The sequence below is a fragment of the Equus quagga genome, chromosome 1, assembly GCF_021613505.1.
Source record: "Equus quagga isolate Etosha38 chromosome 1, UCLA_HA_Equagga_1.0, whole genome shotgun sequence".
In the NCBI taxonomy this organism is placed as follows: domain Eukaryota; kingdom Metazoa; phylum Chordata; class Mammalia; order Perissodactyla; family Equidae; genus Equus; species Equus quagga.
In genome coordinates this window covers 23,902,038-23,918,264 of record NC_060267.1, presented here as the reverse complement: position 1 = coordinate 23,918,264, position 16,227 = coordinate 23,902,038, and positions in this window count along the sequence as shown.

Genomic DNA, 16,227 nt, shown 5'->3' with positions numbered 1-16,227 from the left:
ACTCTGAGGTTTGTGTGAATAACTCCCTTACTTTTCAATACAGACTTGGCCAAACCTGTTAATATACATAGCATATTGTTCAGTTTTGCCCATTTTTGAAATTTGTATAAGTGGAAACAAAGCGTATATCTTCTTGTATCACTTGACTCTTTTGTGGTTTAAGTGTTTGAGAGAGTAAACTTTCCTTTACCAATATTTTTACTAAGTTTTGATACATAAAATTCTTATTTTCACTTAGTTTTAATGTATTTTAATTTCCCTTGAGTTGTTCTTAAGTACATTTTAAAATTTTCCAAATGTATAGAATTTTTCTAATTTTGCTTTTTTGGGTTTTAGTGGTCACTGATTTCTAAATTGCACTAAGGTTAGAAAATGAGGTCTGTGTGATATTAATCCTTTAAAATTTGGTGATATTCTCTTATTGGCTAAACATACAATAAATTTTCGTAAGTTCCATGTGTGTTTGAAAATAATGGGCAAAACCCAATTGTTCGCTCATACCACCATCTTCCAAAGTATTTTTTCATCCTGTTTTATTATCCATAAATTGATTTACCTACATATTTACCAATATCTTTAGAATCCTTTTTCTTTGCACTCCAATATTCTACCTGGGGTCATTTTTCTTATGCTTCAATGCCTCACTTAGAATTGCGTTAGTGAGAATATTTTGGCTTCCGTTGATGCTGTTAAGAAGTCAGTCACCAATGTAATTGGGCCATTCTTTTAAGATCTTCCCTTTTCTTTGTTTCAATTTTACCATAATTTGTTTAGGTGTAAATTTATTTTTATTTTTTATTACCTAAGTTTCACTGGGCTTCCTATGTCTAAGAGTGTATGAGTCAACCATTCTGGAACTGTCTGTTTAAATATGGCTGCCGCGTCATTCTTTCTTTGATCTCCTTCTGGATCTTTAATTAGTTGTATGTTAGACCTTGTTATTTTACCGTCTTCAACTCAATCTCTTATAATTTTATATCTTCATTTCTACAAAGTACATTTCTTCTTTGTCTTATGAACAACTTCTTCAGGTACAACTTCCAGTTCTCTATCTCTAAATTTAACTAGCTCTTTAGCCATTCATAAGTTACTTTATTTTACCACTATATTTTCTCAAATTTCTAGAATATTTTGGCTCTTTTTCAAATTTTCTTAGCATTTTTGTTTGTCTTCCTATCTTGTTCACACGTGTATGCTCCCTTTTAATTTCTTTCAGTATATTAAGTAAATCTGTTTCTCATAATTTCAATGTTTACTATTTGAGTGTCAGATTGTCTTTGCTCTTTTCCATTCTCTTTCAATCGGTGACTTATCTCCTTGTGTGTTGTGATTTTTGAGTATAAACTGTTCATTTTCTTTAGAATTTCTTAAACTTTGGAAACTGTTCCTCTAAATGGACTTCACTTTTGCTTCTGCAAATTGGCTTTAAACCAAACCAAAATGACTCTGAAGTGAATTTTAATCCTGAACTTTCACAGACCACACAGGTGGTATTAATTCAGGTTATAAACTTATTTGAAGGCTGCCTTCTGGCTATGGCTTCTCAAGAAGACTTTTTATTACCCTCTTTACAGCATTTAGGTCTAAGAATGAGATTTTCCTCACTCTATCTTCTGTATAATTGATTTCTGATATCAAGTGTATTATCCTCTTAGGCCCTGGCGTTATGTGGAGGTCTCCAGTTAGAATGCTAACCCTGGCAGGGCCTTAATCTTTATCATTTGCCTTCTTTCCTCTCCAGCTATCAGTGTAGAAGATTAAGATTTCTTGAGCTCAGCTGAAACCCTTAGGGCAAAAGCAATCTTTGGTATTTATCTTACAGAGTGTCTGCTTTTACTTTATTTTTGGCTTCTCAAGATACCTCTGCATGCTAATTCAGCAATGCATTTAAAGTAAAACATTAAAAAATATATTTTATTCGGCATTTTTCCCCTTGGGAAGTTTATTCAGGGAACTTATTCTGTCACATGCTATGACCTAAAAGTATTACTTTGCTTTCTTGTTTGTGTTAGTGATAAATGTTGAAGGTCAATTCATGTTGCTCTCTCTCCTCCTAAAGGTCTTCTGACTGGAATGTTTTCCACAATGGTGCTGGAACATCTGGACGTCCATATGGGAAAACAATGAATGTCTATCCTTATCTTTCACTCTGCAAGAAAATTAATAGAAATTGGTTATAGGCCTAGATGTAAAATCTAATAATATAAATGCTTCAAGAAGAAAACATAGGATATTATTTTTGTTACTTTGGGGTAAATAAAGATTTCTTAGGCTATATAAAACACAAGCCATAAAATTGGAAAAAAAAAAAGATATGTTAGATTTAATTGAAATTAAAAATGTCTGCTTTGAAAATATACTTATAAGAAATGTTAATGGCCTTTTACCCTATTCTGTTCCTCCCCATGGAAATGAGCTGAGTCACCTGGGTGGTGGACGACACCATGGGTCAACATTTGTCACCTAGGTGGAGATAATTTACCAGAGGATTTTCTCCTTTTTTTCCCCTTCTATTTGTCCATTATTCTCTCAAAACAGTGCAGGTCAAAGAACTGAGTCAATTTGTCTGATCTACAGATTCAAATTTGCCTTCATGTGGGATGGAGGGAGTTGGTAGGACCATTTGACTCTCACATTAGGCTCTGTCTTGTAACTCAGCCTTTATCAGTAATAAAGATGATGTTTTGATTTTCTATCTGCCTCATTAATTAGTCTTATTTCTTAGTTGGTAGATTATTAGAGGGGAGCAGAAGGATGCTTTTATTGGGCCTCCTTTAAAGTATGATATAATAAATTCTTACACGGCAATTTAAAAGCAATGAACTTGAGATATGCACTAAAATAAATTTCAAAAACAATTTTGGAAAAAGGGTTATAAAACATTATGATATGGTACTATTTATATAATATTTTAAAGCAGGAAAAGTAATCCTGTAGATGATTTTTAGTACATAATCTTGTGGTAAACTTGTGAAACCATACATGATAACGATAAACACTAACTTTACAGTAGTTCTGACTTCTGGGAGAGAAGAAAACAGGGGTAGCAGGGAACTTCAACTTATCAGAAGTGGTTTATTTTTTTAAGTTCTGATATGTCAAGATTTGACCCAAAAATGTTGGTGCATACATAGGTGTTCACTGTATGATTTCATCTTCTTCTCAGTATGTTTGAAATATTTCAAAGTTAAAAAATAAAGCAAACTAGGGGCTGGCCCAGTGGCATAGTGGTTATGTTCGCATGCTCTGCTTTGGCAGCCCATGGTTCCCAGCTTCAGATCCCGGGCACAGACCTAGCACTGCTTGTCAAACCATGCTGTGGCAGCATCCCACATAAAAAATAGGAAGATTGGCAACAGATGCTAGCTCAGTGACACTCTTCCTCACAAAATAAATAAAGAAATAAAGCAAACTAAAATCAAAGCAAATGGGATCAACTAATTCCCTTGCTCAAAACTTTGTACTACCCTCCCATTCTACTTCAGATAAAATCTAACCTCTGCACCATCCCCTAAAGTCTCTGCATGATTTGGCTCCTGCCGACCTCTCCAATTGGTGTTAAATGTCTTACCAACCATATTGAGCTTTCTCAGTTCCCTGAACACATTATACTCTCTCACGCATCAGAAGCTTCACTTATGCTCTTTCTCCATCCGAATTTTTTTTCTCTAGCCTACTCCTTCTTCACGTGTCATTTTAAACATGATTTCTTAGCAAAGCCTTTCCTGATCTCCCCCCCAACCTAAATTAGTTTCCTCAGTTATAATCCTTTAAAACACTTCAAATATCATTTCAAATGTTCCTTTTTTCCCTTTTAGGGCTTCTCACAATTACATATATGAAAATCCACATATATATTTAATCTGTGATGTGCTTCAGACTATAAAGAACTAAAAAGAGGCGATAGGCTGTGGCATACGGCTGTGAGACCAAACACTGCAACAGCATCACAGGCTGCTGGGAATAGAACAGTAGTAAGGAGAGAAGCCCAGACAGCAACCCATTAAATCTCATTTAGATATTGCTGATCCCTGGTTTGTCCAAATCCTTCTTTTCTTAGGAACAGAGATAATACCAGAAGGTCAAGGTTAACATTTATCTTAAGCATATACTCAAGAAGCAAAGAGCATCCCTCCTTCCTTCCTTTATATACGTGTTAAGACCTTCTTATGTAGTAACACTTGGGACTTTCCTAGCATGGCGAATCCTACCACACAGGCACCTAATCCGGACCAGAAGGGGGAAAATCAGAGAAGGTCATCTCAAGATGTGCATTATCGCATCTGAACATGGCTAGGAGGTCATTTGAGTACTGAGATGAGTAAATCATTGCTACACAGAATTTTCAGTCATCTATAGAGACAATCTTGCTATGACCATTTCTTTGCTTGATTGCTTAAAGCAGCCTATTTGCCCAAACTAGAAAATGTGGCATTTCTTACGTGAGCATATGTTTACTTTACAGAAACTGTCAACAATCTGGGTACTTTTACAAATACTGCAACTTTGCATCAGGCACCTGCTTGTTGGAGATGTTGTAAACATGTGCCCCCCTGGTCTAGGGCTGCCTCAACTGCAGGTGGTGTGTATCACAACTCAATTCAATCATCATTGTCAGTTCAACCTGCTGTGTTCCTGGCAATATGACCTTGTTCAGATAACAGCAACAGCAACAACAACAAATGTGAGTCAATACAAGTCTTGCTGGTTTCAAATAACTAAATATCTAAATATTTTTGACAACTGCTTTATTGGCAGCTAAACTACCTTAAAATTGTCCTTAGTTTCTACAGTGCTCAAGCAAGGCCCTCACCTAATTTCTAGCATAGGAACACACAATATCGATAAAGCTTCAAAGGTTATCAACACTTCTATTTGCATTTATTCGATAAAAATATTAACAAAACAGTTTTGCCACATGATAAAACTATTATTTTGCAGAAGTTTATTATGTTTAATAATATTAAACTCTGCTAAAGGGTACCTATCAAGTTGAAATATACCTTTTAATGTGAAGTTTAATGTGATTTCCAAAACATGTTTACAAATAGAGCTTTTCATTTCAGCTTAGTCCCTTTCTCCCTAAAGTGATAATCATTCTTCTATCAGTGTTTGTGGCATAGATTATAGTGTTTATGTTTACTATAATTAGGGATATCCAAAGCATTAATATACATCAATCTGTTTTCAAAGAATCCTTATAATTTACAATGCTCAACCAGGTAGAAGGAATAACTGGACATCTCAAATAGGATGACAATGTAATAAACACACTCTAGAATATTAGAGGTGAGTGACATCTTAGGGACGGTGAAAGTCAACATTTTCTCCAACTAAATAATTACCAAAATCAGAATCTCCAAGCATATAGCCCCAGGAAACTGCCTTTTGTTTGTTTGATTGTTATCGCTGTTGTTTGGTTTGGCTTGATCTTTAATTTCCAAACAAGTTTCTGATAACTTGCCAGGCTAGAACTACTGATTTGTTTCACTTTGTAGGAAAGAAACACAAAAAACTGAGGCTAAGGGTAGGTAACATGCAGAGGAGAGGCAAGGCACATTCACTCTTACTGAGCACCTAGAAGGAACTGAATGCTGCACTGGGGGCCTATATTTTGTTTCACATGCAATTTCTTTGCCAGCCACGTGAAGTAAATTCTCTTTGGCTTTACTTTCCTTTTACTTTTGAAAACAATGATACTGAATTTGTAAAGATAATGCATGCTGATTGTAAAATTTCAGAAAAATGTGAAACAATATAAATTAGAATAGTCTTTATTGACTATCTTATATTCCCCACCCAGCAGAAACACTGCTAAAATTTTGAGGAACCATCTTTTGGCTATGCACTCATGCATACCTTCACATGGAGACATATTTGTAGAATTATTTTTGCTCAGGGTCAAACTACAAATGCAGTACTCTGACATGATTTTTTTAACCCAAAAATGTGTCAAGTATGTCAACAAACATATATCATGGAATTAAATATAACCAGTCCCTGGTGAATGGAAATTTGAAATTTTTGTGATTGTTTTGCTGTAATATATGCAATCATGACCTTGGTGCATAATCTGTAATTCAAAGGTCAATAGGTGTCAACTCTCATCTTAAGATCTAGACATAATTGATTCAATTTCTATTCCACAAATTGTGGAGAATTCAGTGCCTCTTGAAAGATTTCTGTGTATTCATGGGGGTGCTAATTTTCATCATTACTGGTGGGTTGAGTTCCTGCTTCCCCTACTTTGTTTAATGATCATTTCATCGTTCTGCTTGTCTTATCCCTCTTCTGTTCAGAGTCAAAACTCAAGGCTTCCCGAATATTCTCTAAAAACCTCCTACACACAGTAATGATCTGTGGGAGGCAGTGAAGATTTGGGGAGGTGAAGGGCACTACATCACAACAAGGCAAGTCAGTTCATATTTTATATTATGTATTCATGTTGCTAAAAATGCCTTGGTCATTTTTAACCTTGGGTTCCAGCTTCCCATCACGTTATTCCTTCAATTCTTCTGTGCTTTACCCCTCATCCCCAAATTACTCTTGATTCCCAATGTGTGGCAGATGCCTTTCTCATTATGACCTTCCTCCTCCTGGCTCAACTTGAATAAATTATGGTGTTTCCTATCAATAGTTCGATTTCTTAAAGGATAGGAGATTACTTTCAAAATTGGTATGTTTATGTCCTTTGCATTAATAAATTTTCACACTGATATCATTGTTTTATGGCTCATATGCTTAACTTCTTAAGGAAATTTCTTAGAGTGAAATTGTTGTATAAATGGATATTCAACTTTTACATTTTGATATACACTGCCAAAATATCATTCTGAAAATCTGAACCAATTTTTATAATCGTTGTTTTTCAGGTGAGCTTCAAAGTAGGCTGCATTGGCCTGGTCACAAAGCTGATGACTTAGGAGACCAGATATTCAAACTTTGCTTTCCACTATATCTGTAAATATTATTGATAATTGTGACCACCTTGGATGATTGTAAAGGTTAATTGTGATAACATACATGTGAATGTAAAAGGTCCTCAATAATGTACCTAAATACTAAATGAAAAATTATAAATTTTCAACATCAGCACTACAAATTGTGTGTCAGCAGTAGGGTGTTCTTATTTCTCTCTTTTGATCTTGTAATGCTCAACTTCAGCATTCTCATACCACCTATCACATTGGAACAAAACAACTCTAGGCACATGGATAAAAATCTACCACAAACTTTATGTGCTTCTTTCGGTCCTTTCCTAAAATCTATACATTTTCCTTAACATCTTGAAGACATCTTTGTAAGCAAGTGACTTCAGTTCTCTACACACTGGTTCTGTATCAGTTCCTGTGCAAAATTATTCTTCCATCTTACTTTTGAAAAATTAATGAAAACAGTACCATTAGAGGAAAGAGCTCAGTCTTTATAGTTCCAACACACAAGGTTCAAGTTGTGTATCTCCTAGTTATTAGCTATAAAATATTGTGAAAGTAACTTTAACTCCCTGAACTTCAGTTTCCCCATCTATAAAATAAAGTAATGGTATCTACCTTATAGGATTGTGGTGAAGATTAAATTAAACAGCAACATGTCAAAATAGATGTGAATGCCCTTGCCATTCAATACACATCAATTTCCATTCTTACCTTACCTTTTATGTTTACTATTAACTGTGCTTTTTTCTTTTAATTTAACAATGACTAAGTCCATTAAACATGGAGTAAAAATACTTTTTAGGCAGATGCTATGATGGAATAATAGAGTAGAAGTAGCATACAATTGAAGTCAAATACATGTAGCTTTGACACTGGCTACTGGATCTACTCTAGCCACTACTTAGCTCTGTGAATTTGGATAAAATAATTAGTTAACCCTTTATAAGTCTGTCTCTGACGGAGCTAACAAAACCTCCCTCTTAGGGTTATTGTCAGAACTTAATGTAAGAACGACCCAGAGAAAGTTCCACATGGTTGTGTGCTTATTCCCAATATCAGCAGCCCCACCTACCTAATGGAATGGATGATGTACATTCCCTTCTGTTGTGTTTAAAGTGGTTGTCACCTCACACCTAGAAATATCAAATTAGTCTGGTTTATTAGAATATCAAGTCTGTAAAACATCTACTTTCAATCTTCGTTTGATCGTATATGTATCTCAGGAAGAGAAAACCAAATTCCCACAGGGGTTTACTTCACAGTAAAGACATTCATACACAATTCAGAAGAGTCAATGAAAGAGAAACCAAATAGTGACAACAACATTTTATTCGGGGGCATGTCCTCTGACATAATGGTCAAAATACTGTGCAATCTCTTACGTATCTAAGACACTAAAGTAGTCAAGACAACCGATTTGCAACATAATTAAAAACAGGAAAGAAGAGGGTAAAATAAAATGTTTGAAAAGCAAGTTGGTGGTGTAAAATTTCTTCCCCTTTACTCTATTTGTTGAAGTAAAGCAAATTATTTCCAGTGGCACCACATATGGAGTTCTCTTTACCATCTGCTTACTTACGAGTCACATTCTTATGGAGCCAACAGAACTTTGCTTTTGGTTTTGTGATGAAAGGCATAATCTATTAAGTCAGTTAGGCTAAAATGATTAGTACATAGAAAGCATACATGCCTTGTTGAGCTGTTTCAAGAGAGTGTGTGTGCATGTGTTTCATCTTTCTCCTGAACCTCCGCGATCAAATACCATTCACTGTGAGAAGCAATGTCTTCCTCTCTACCTGAGCATTTGGGACTCTGTCTTGAACCTCCAAAGACCCCGTAAAGAGTGCCCGTTGTCTGGATGGATGGAGAGCAGGTGTGCAAGTGTTATTCCCATGGGCACTTTATCCTCCAGCTGAAAAGTGCTCAATCTGTTCTCTTGTCACTGGCGCAAACCCATAAAATTTGAGAGTAGGGCTTCTACACATTCATGGGAAATGATTTAAGCCAAGCAATTAGATCTGTAATGATGACAATGAACTGGATTGCACAATTGGTATACCATCAGCTTGGAGGTCCTCACAAAATTGATAGTCATTAATATCAAAGATAGGTTTATGTTGACAACTTCCTCCCCTGCAATGACAATAAATTAGTTAGGGCCTCAATGAAAACAACAGTGACCCTGGAAACAAGAGCATTAAAGCAGATGACAGGAAGAGCTACTATTTATTTCTAAGCAGTAGTCAAAGAAAAACTCTGCCAGGAATTTTCAGAAATGAGTAGCTTGTCTTGCTTAATCTCAGACCACCTACTGAAACAATGCATATTTTTTAATTGCTAAATTGTAGAATTAATTTATTCTTACTCATTTCTTGTTTCACTTTTAATGAGAATCCAAGACTTCCAGAAACCAGAAAAAATGACTAATCATACAATACTTGCCAAATATAATTTAAAGATTATTTTTACTTCAAGTGGATTTATGTTTTATCAGACATACTAAGTAGGTTATTTGACTTCAAAATTTACGTTTCTTGTTTGTGACACAAAGAAGCTAGGTTGAACTATAAAAATCCCTCTCTCTTTGAAGAATTTTTACAATGAAGCAAAAAGGAGCTTGAATGGAAATGTTACATTGAGTATGTCATTACAGCCGGCCAGAAAATAGAAGTCTATACAAGAAAACTGGAAAATAACCTAAATACAGTCTTTTGTGGTTTCATCTTATGACATAAAGTTTGGGAAAAAACATTTTGAATAAAGAGTTGTTATGCTCATCAGAGATCTAAGACAACTATCAGAAATTGATTCAAAACTGTTAAAGCAGTAAAAACAATTTAAAAGATTTTGCAAGATACCCAGAATCATGTGGAAGGCTTGAGAACTGGGCCCCAAGATTGAAGGGAAGCTGAGCAGCTAAATCCTCGGGCAAGTCATGCCATACCACTGGGCCAGCAGGATGATAGGGCTGCAACGCTGAGCGCTGGTTGCCCAGCTTGCCTCACTGGTGCTGCTGATTCTGAGCCCTGGACACCACCCCTGTAACTCCGGACACCCCTGTCACTTCACCCCTAGAAACTGAACATGGCTTCCAACATCACTATCCCTGAGTGAATTTGCCATTGTCTCTGCATAGGGGCCTGAGAAAGAGAATACGTAGCTCTTTTAGATTCTACAGTAGGAGACGATTAACTTCTCTGTACCCGTAAAAAGCCAACAAATATCTACTTCAACCCACGCTAGCACAAAACTAAGATCATTCTTTTTTTCATACTTCAAATTTTTTCAGAGTACTCCTTTGTAACAAAATGTAACCATTGCTCATACAAACCCAAGCACTCTCACGTTCTCAACAAATGGAGCACCTCAATTTCTCATCAGGGGATGCACGCAGTTCCTTGTTCAGAATTTGAGAGTGATGTCTATTTCTCCTCTAGTTTCATCAAAATATTGATGCAATATCATACTAGCTATGGAGAAAGTTATAAAGCTAATAACTATCCCAATATGTACCCCATATACAATAATGATACCGCAAAAAATTGTGAAAGAATATGTATGCACATATACTACATATGTATGTACACATATATACATACACACACATATGTTGTATGTAAACATGTACACACAGCACACTAATATATAGATACATCTGCATGCACTTGTACACGTGTAAACATATACATACACATATACAAACACTTAAGAAGTGATTACAATTATCATTTCCACAGTTTGTCATGGGTCTTAGCTGCATATTTGACTTCTGTTTTCTGCTTTATATTTCAGGTTCCTTTAACTTGATGTGCATTTCAGTTGGTTGGGGACTTAACCCTCTTGTAGTATTCTTCAACTTTTCGTACCTGACATTGCAGTAGAAAGAAGCATCCCCAGAGATTACCTGTGTTCCACCCATAGTCCGCCCAGCCCTCACTGAATAGAAGCAATCCCATCTTCCCATGGCAGTAAGGATCAACTACCACAACCAATATCATGAATCTGCTTCTGCCTATTTAGCCAATGGTGTGGACAAATCCCCAAATGATAAATCAGTGGTTTTATCTTCCAATTCAATAGAGCAGTTGTTGTGTCATTTGGTGAGAAATAAAACAACACAATCAGAAATCTTGGGAATAGAAAACAAGCACATTTTGTGAGTGGGTTATTTGATACAAAGTGAGAAATTCCCCATGGCTACCTTTTTATTCTCAGACTCCTATATTATGTCTACAGAAGAACCAGCACAATTATATCGGTCATTGGTTCAGAACATATACCCTTGCCTGCAGGACAGTATCCCATCCTTGCAAGACATTGTTCCCTGATGGTGGGATAAATGAGCTTTTACAAAGCACTCAACCATTCTGTAAGGCCAGCTGCTTATGGGAAATGGAGTCTTCACAAGAAGAGTGAATTTATAAGCGTTTGCTCTAGGCCTTGGATTTTTAATTGTGAAGTGAGGAGAATACACGTGACATGGGATACAATGATGGCATATAAAGCAGTAGTAAGTCCTCTTATAATGGTGCTGGAAGAAGTGTGGTAGACAGGAAAAGCAAACTCATATTTAGAATAAGTATCTCCCAATGAGAACAAATTGGAATTGGAACTTCCACCTAAGAAAAAAGCATTCCAATATAATCAACCAGCCACCAGGTAACTAACTCGTGGCCCTGAGATAATAGGAACTCCTAATAGTTGCTTCTTATAAACTGAGAAGTCAGTGATGGCAGTAGTGGAACCAAACTTGGCGGAAGCAAGCCCATTTTATTGAATTTTATTGAATTCATGCAAATCATATATCCTTGAGACTATGACCCTTTTCATCAAGACCCTCTGTTACTAAGAGATGCAATAATAGATGAGTTTCTTTGTATTTAGAAGCAATGTTTATTACATGGAGGTATAAAAACAATATTTTTACCTTTGACCTGAAAGGCTGTCACTTTTGATTGAGTCCAGAACAGAGAAGTAGTTCTACTTAGTCCAGACTGCAATGCATGAAGTTCTGCCACTCAGAACTCCTGCTGCTCTGCCATGAACCCATTGGGAATGACTGAGAAATGAGGCTCAAGGATATCTACAGAGCTTGTCAACAAGTATGGGCTTTCTTGTGGGCATTCACATTGGACACATTCTAAGACGATTCTAGGACTTTCTTCTCCATATCTCTTCCTAGAAATTCATTAGTCACAGACTTAAAATTTATATGTATCCTCAGTTTATATCATCATCTCTCCTTTCACTGCAAGAGAAAAATGAGATATTTCACTTGACACTTTTTTACACTGGCCAAAGATCCCTTCCTCATTATCTACTCTGATCACACTTTAATGCAGCTCTAAAGCATCCACAGACCATGTCCAGCTGGTGCCAGAATATCATGAAAATATATTTGTAAAATAAGTCAAATTAATTATTCCTTCTCAGTCATCTCATCACATAGAATGCCCCAATTAAACCATAAGTGGTGTTGAATAGGGGCTGGCAAAGCAGCAGATATAGGAAGGCAAGAACTGTAAGCAACCAATTTATGCAACTGACTTGTTTCTACAGGACCAATTCAGATCTAGTCCCATTTGTTTTCACTTTACCTTGTTGATGAAGTACTGGGTGGAAGGTCTGACTTTATGTCTGTGCAGATCATAGAGCACCCAGTGTATGTTGAGAGTGTTGGATTGCAAGGTCCAAACTTTGTGTTCAAACTTAGAGCTCAATGTTTAACAGGTGAAAGCTTTTCAAAAGTAAATAGTTGCAAAAGAATTTAAGGCTATGCTCTGAAATCCTAGGACACTCGTCTATAATTCTGAGCCCTGGACACCACTCCTGTAACTGCTGCTTGTCATGACATGCTGTGGCAGGGGTCCCATGTAAAATAGAGGAAGATGGGCATGGATGTTAGCTGAGGGCTGGTCTTCCTCAGCAAAAAGAGGAGGATTGGTGGCAGATGTTAGCTCACCACTAATTGTCCTCAAAGAAAGAAAAAGATAGTCCACACCCTCAAGGAGCTTATAGTCTGATGATATTCATCACCATTATTCTGATCCACCTAAATAAAATCCATACCTGAGGATTGCAAACTGCCAGTCTAAAGCAGTGGTTTTTAACTGAAGAAGATTTTATATCCTAGGAAACATTTGGTTAAGTCTGGAGATAATTTTGGTTGTCACAATTGGAGGGTGCTACCAGCAGGCGTGGGGAGAAACCAGGAATGCTGCTAAACACCCCCAAATGCATATGGTAACCCTTCTTCCCCTAAAACAAAGAATTATCCAGCCCCCAAATCTACAGTGCTGAGGATGAGAAACCTTGTTCTTAAGATCGTAATTGGCTGTCTTCACTCCTCTTATCAAGAATATTTTACTGATTGCTTTTTAATTATCATTCAAAGTATATCTAAGGAAGTCTGATTTTTCTGATTCCTAAAGACAAAAATGCAAATGAAGACATTTTCCTAACCTATCCTTTATGTAAGTCCCTCAGCAGACTTCTTCTTTTTAGATTCTATTGGATAGGAGTTAGTTTTAAAATAAGCTATTCCACCAGAAAAATATGCTTAGACTTCAGGTGAGACATACATATTTTAAATTCATAAGGCCAGATCACTAAATAACCTAACAATGTCTTTTCTTGAAGCAACGTTTCTGTTAGTATCCATCTAACTTATTACTATCAAAGCTTTATTTATTTTCTTACAGCCATATGGAACATTTGCATAGTGTGTCATTTTACTCATTTAAGTGAAGGAAAAGAATTTTATCCATGTTACTATTATTCCATCTTCCTCTAAGGTGTTTATTAACACTTTAAGTTAATTACCTTTTCACTTAGACTAATATTCATCATTATTTCTACCTTCTGATTCTCTTTCAAACCTGTAACTCATTTATTATTTTTGTGGCTATGCGCAAATCAGATGTATAGGTTCATCAAACTGCTGGATTCAAGTTACGTATTTCAAACTGTGTTTTAAATCAGGCTTAACGTCCTAATATTCTTCAGAAGATCTTTTAAGTCTTATCATAAAAAAGACGATATTATTTTAACCTAAAGAATTTTTAAGATTAACGTCTAGTCAAATCTCCTTAAAAGATTTATTTCTTCAAACGAATAAAGACAGAGTTTAGAATAAAAATACGATGCTCTTTGGGAGAGCTTAGTGCTGAAAATGTGTTAATGGATTAATGGTTGCTCCAGGGGAAGGCGTAATTCACATTCTGAGAGGAGCAGCTGTTCCATGATAAATGTACTGGGGCTTACACTCCTGGTTTTCGATAGCAGACAGAACACCTGATTGACATCTAGCAAGAGTTGATCAGATCACGGTTTTGGGTTTTGCTGTTGTTTGTTTCTTACTGCACCCTCGAATATGGCTAGTTATATTAGACCAAAGAGCCTGATGCTTATGCCCTTCACATAGCAGTGGTATTTCAGCTGGTACTAATTTTGTTGTCAAAGATACAGCTGTTGTAGGAAATATTTTGAATTTTTGGTACCATCTGGTGTGCCGAAGGAAGAAGTAGTGCTCTGAGCATTGGCATCAATCCACTATTCTAAGTGGGTAATACTAGTGCTTTGAAAAAGGGCCTGTCAAAATGGGAGATGAGAGAGTCATTAATCAGAACTGTTTTCATCCTTGTATCGCACCACAAATACTGCAGTACACCAATTAAAGCAAACATATTTTGTGTGTGTGCATGTTGAAATTCCTTCAGAACAGTTTGTAATTTATATGTAACATTGGCATCATTAATAATTCATGTCCATAAATTTTAATATCACAATAAAATAATAAAACTGAAGTGGTAGTCACCAGTGAGAAGAGGAAGATGTGTCAAGGTTAGTCTACACCTTGTCAAGGGAAGCAATAAATTGGCTCTCAGAGTTAAGTTGATTTTACCCTCCATCACTCTTTATTGTCAGATATCTTATTCAAATCTTCACTAAACTCACATTTTCCCCCCTAAATAGGTATTGAGTTGGTAGAAACCAAAAACATGCATTTACTTCTGACATAATTTATTTTGCTTCGAAGGGTTGGAACCTTTTTTGCAATGATTGTTTCCAGCACCTGAAAGTTCACCAGAGATCAAAATCTAGTAGAAATCAGATAGCCAGGTACTTACCTAGAACACAAATCTATATGGGATACTAAAACATCATTGAGACATAAATAAATGTAATAAAATAAAGAAAATGTGTATATCAGAAATCCTTATATAGAGGAATATAAGTAGCAGAAGGGTTTGGGTGTAGAGAAACACTCCCAAGGGCATGCTTAAATAATAGATTCCTATTAAAGTGATTTTTAAGACAAGTGTATTGGGTTTTGCTCACAGAATGAGATATGACCTGGGGAGCCAAGGCTTAATTTTTAGAGATAATGGTTTGAATGATAGTAGTTTACTTCTGTCCATTCCCAATGCCACATTCATGTTCTTCTTCAAACAAATGCTGAAAACTTACCTAAAGAATATCTTTTTTTAATAAGCACAAAATGATTAGTTTCCCAGGGCACTAATAGGTTTAACCTTGAGTCAAAGAGATATTATATAAATCGTAAAGATATAGGGCAAATCCCCATAGGCTAAGGGGTACGCGTGAGGCTTAAAATGCTGTGGAGTTTCAGAGGAAATCAGATTTGTAGCCAGCTGGTCAGATGGGCTGAATTAAGGAAAATGCACCATAGAAGCACAGGCATTTTAGCTAAATCTTAAGTAAGAAATAGGGTTTCATTCATTGATTTTAGTGAGAAGAGATGTCTAGGCAGAAGGAAAATATGAGCCTAGACTGAAACAGAAGAAAATTCAGGGTGATTGTTAGGCAACTGTAGTCTAGTATTGTTGACCTCTGAAGTCCTTGTAGGAGAATAATGGGAAATAAGATTGTAAGGGTTGAATGTCAACATGACGTGGAGGGGCTTAATGTGATTTTGATTATTTACTTGGAAATTTCTAAAATTTTTGAGACGATCTACAGCACCATGGCCACAGGTGGAAGGACAGATGCTGGTAGGGATAATGAGAGAATAGAAGTGGGTAACTCCTCGGGTAGCTACCGCAAGGATTTAAAGTTGCTGATGGTTAAAAAGTTTATAATGAGTTGAATAAAAATAAATGAAAATGGAAATGCAGAGACAAATATAAGCAATATTTTGCAGACAGAAGCAGCAAGACTTAGCAACAGAGCAGATGTTGGAATTCTAGTGGGATGGGGGAAATTAAAGAATGATGGGAAGTCTACAACATTAACTGGAATAAGGCAATCAGGAAATGAAGCTGTCACAGAA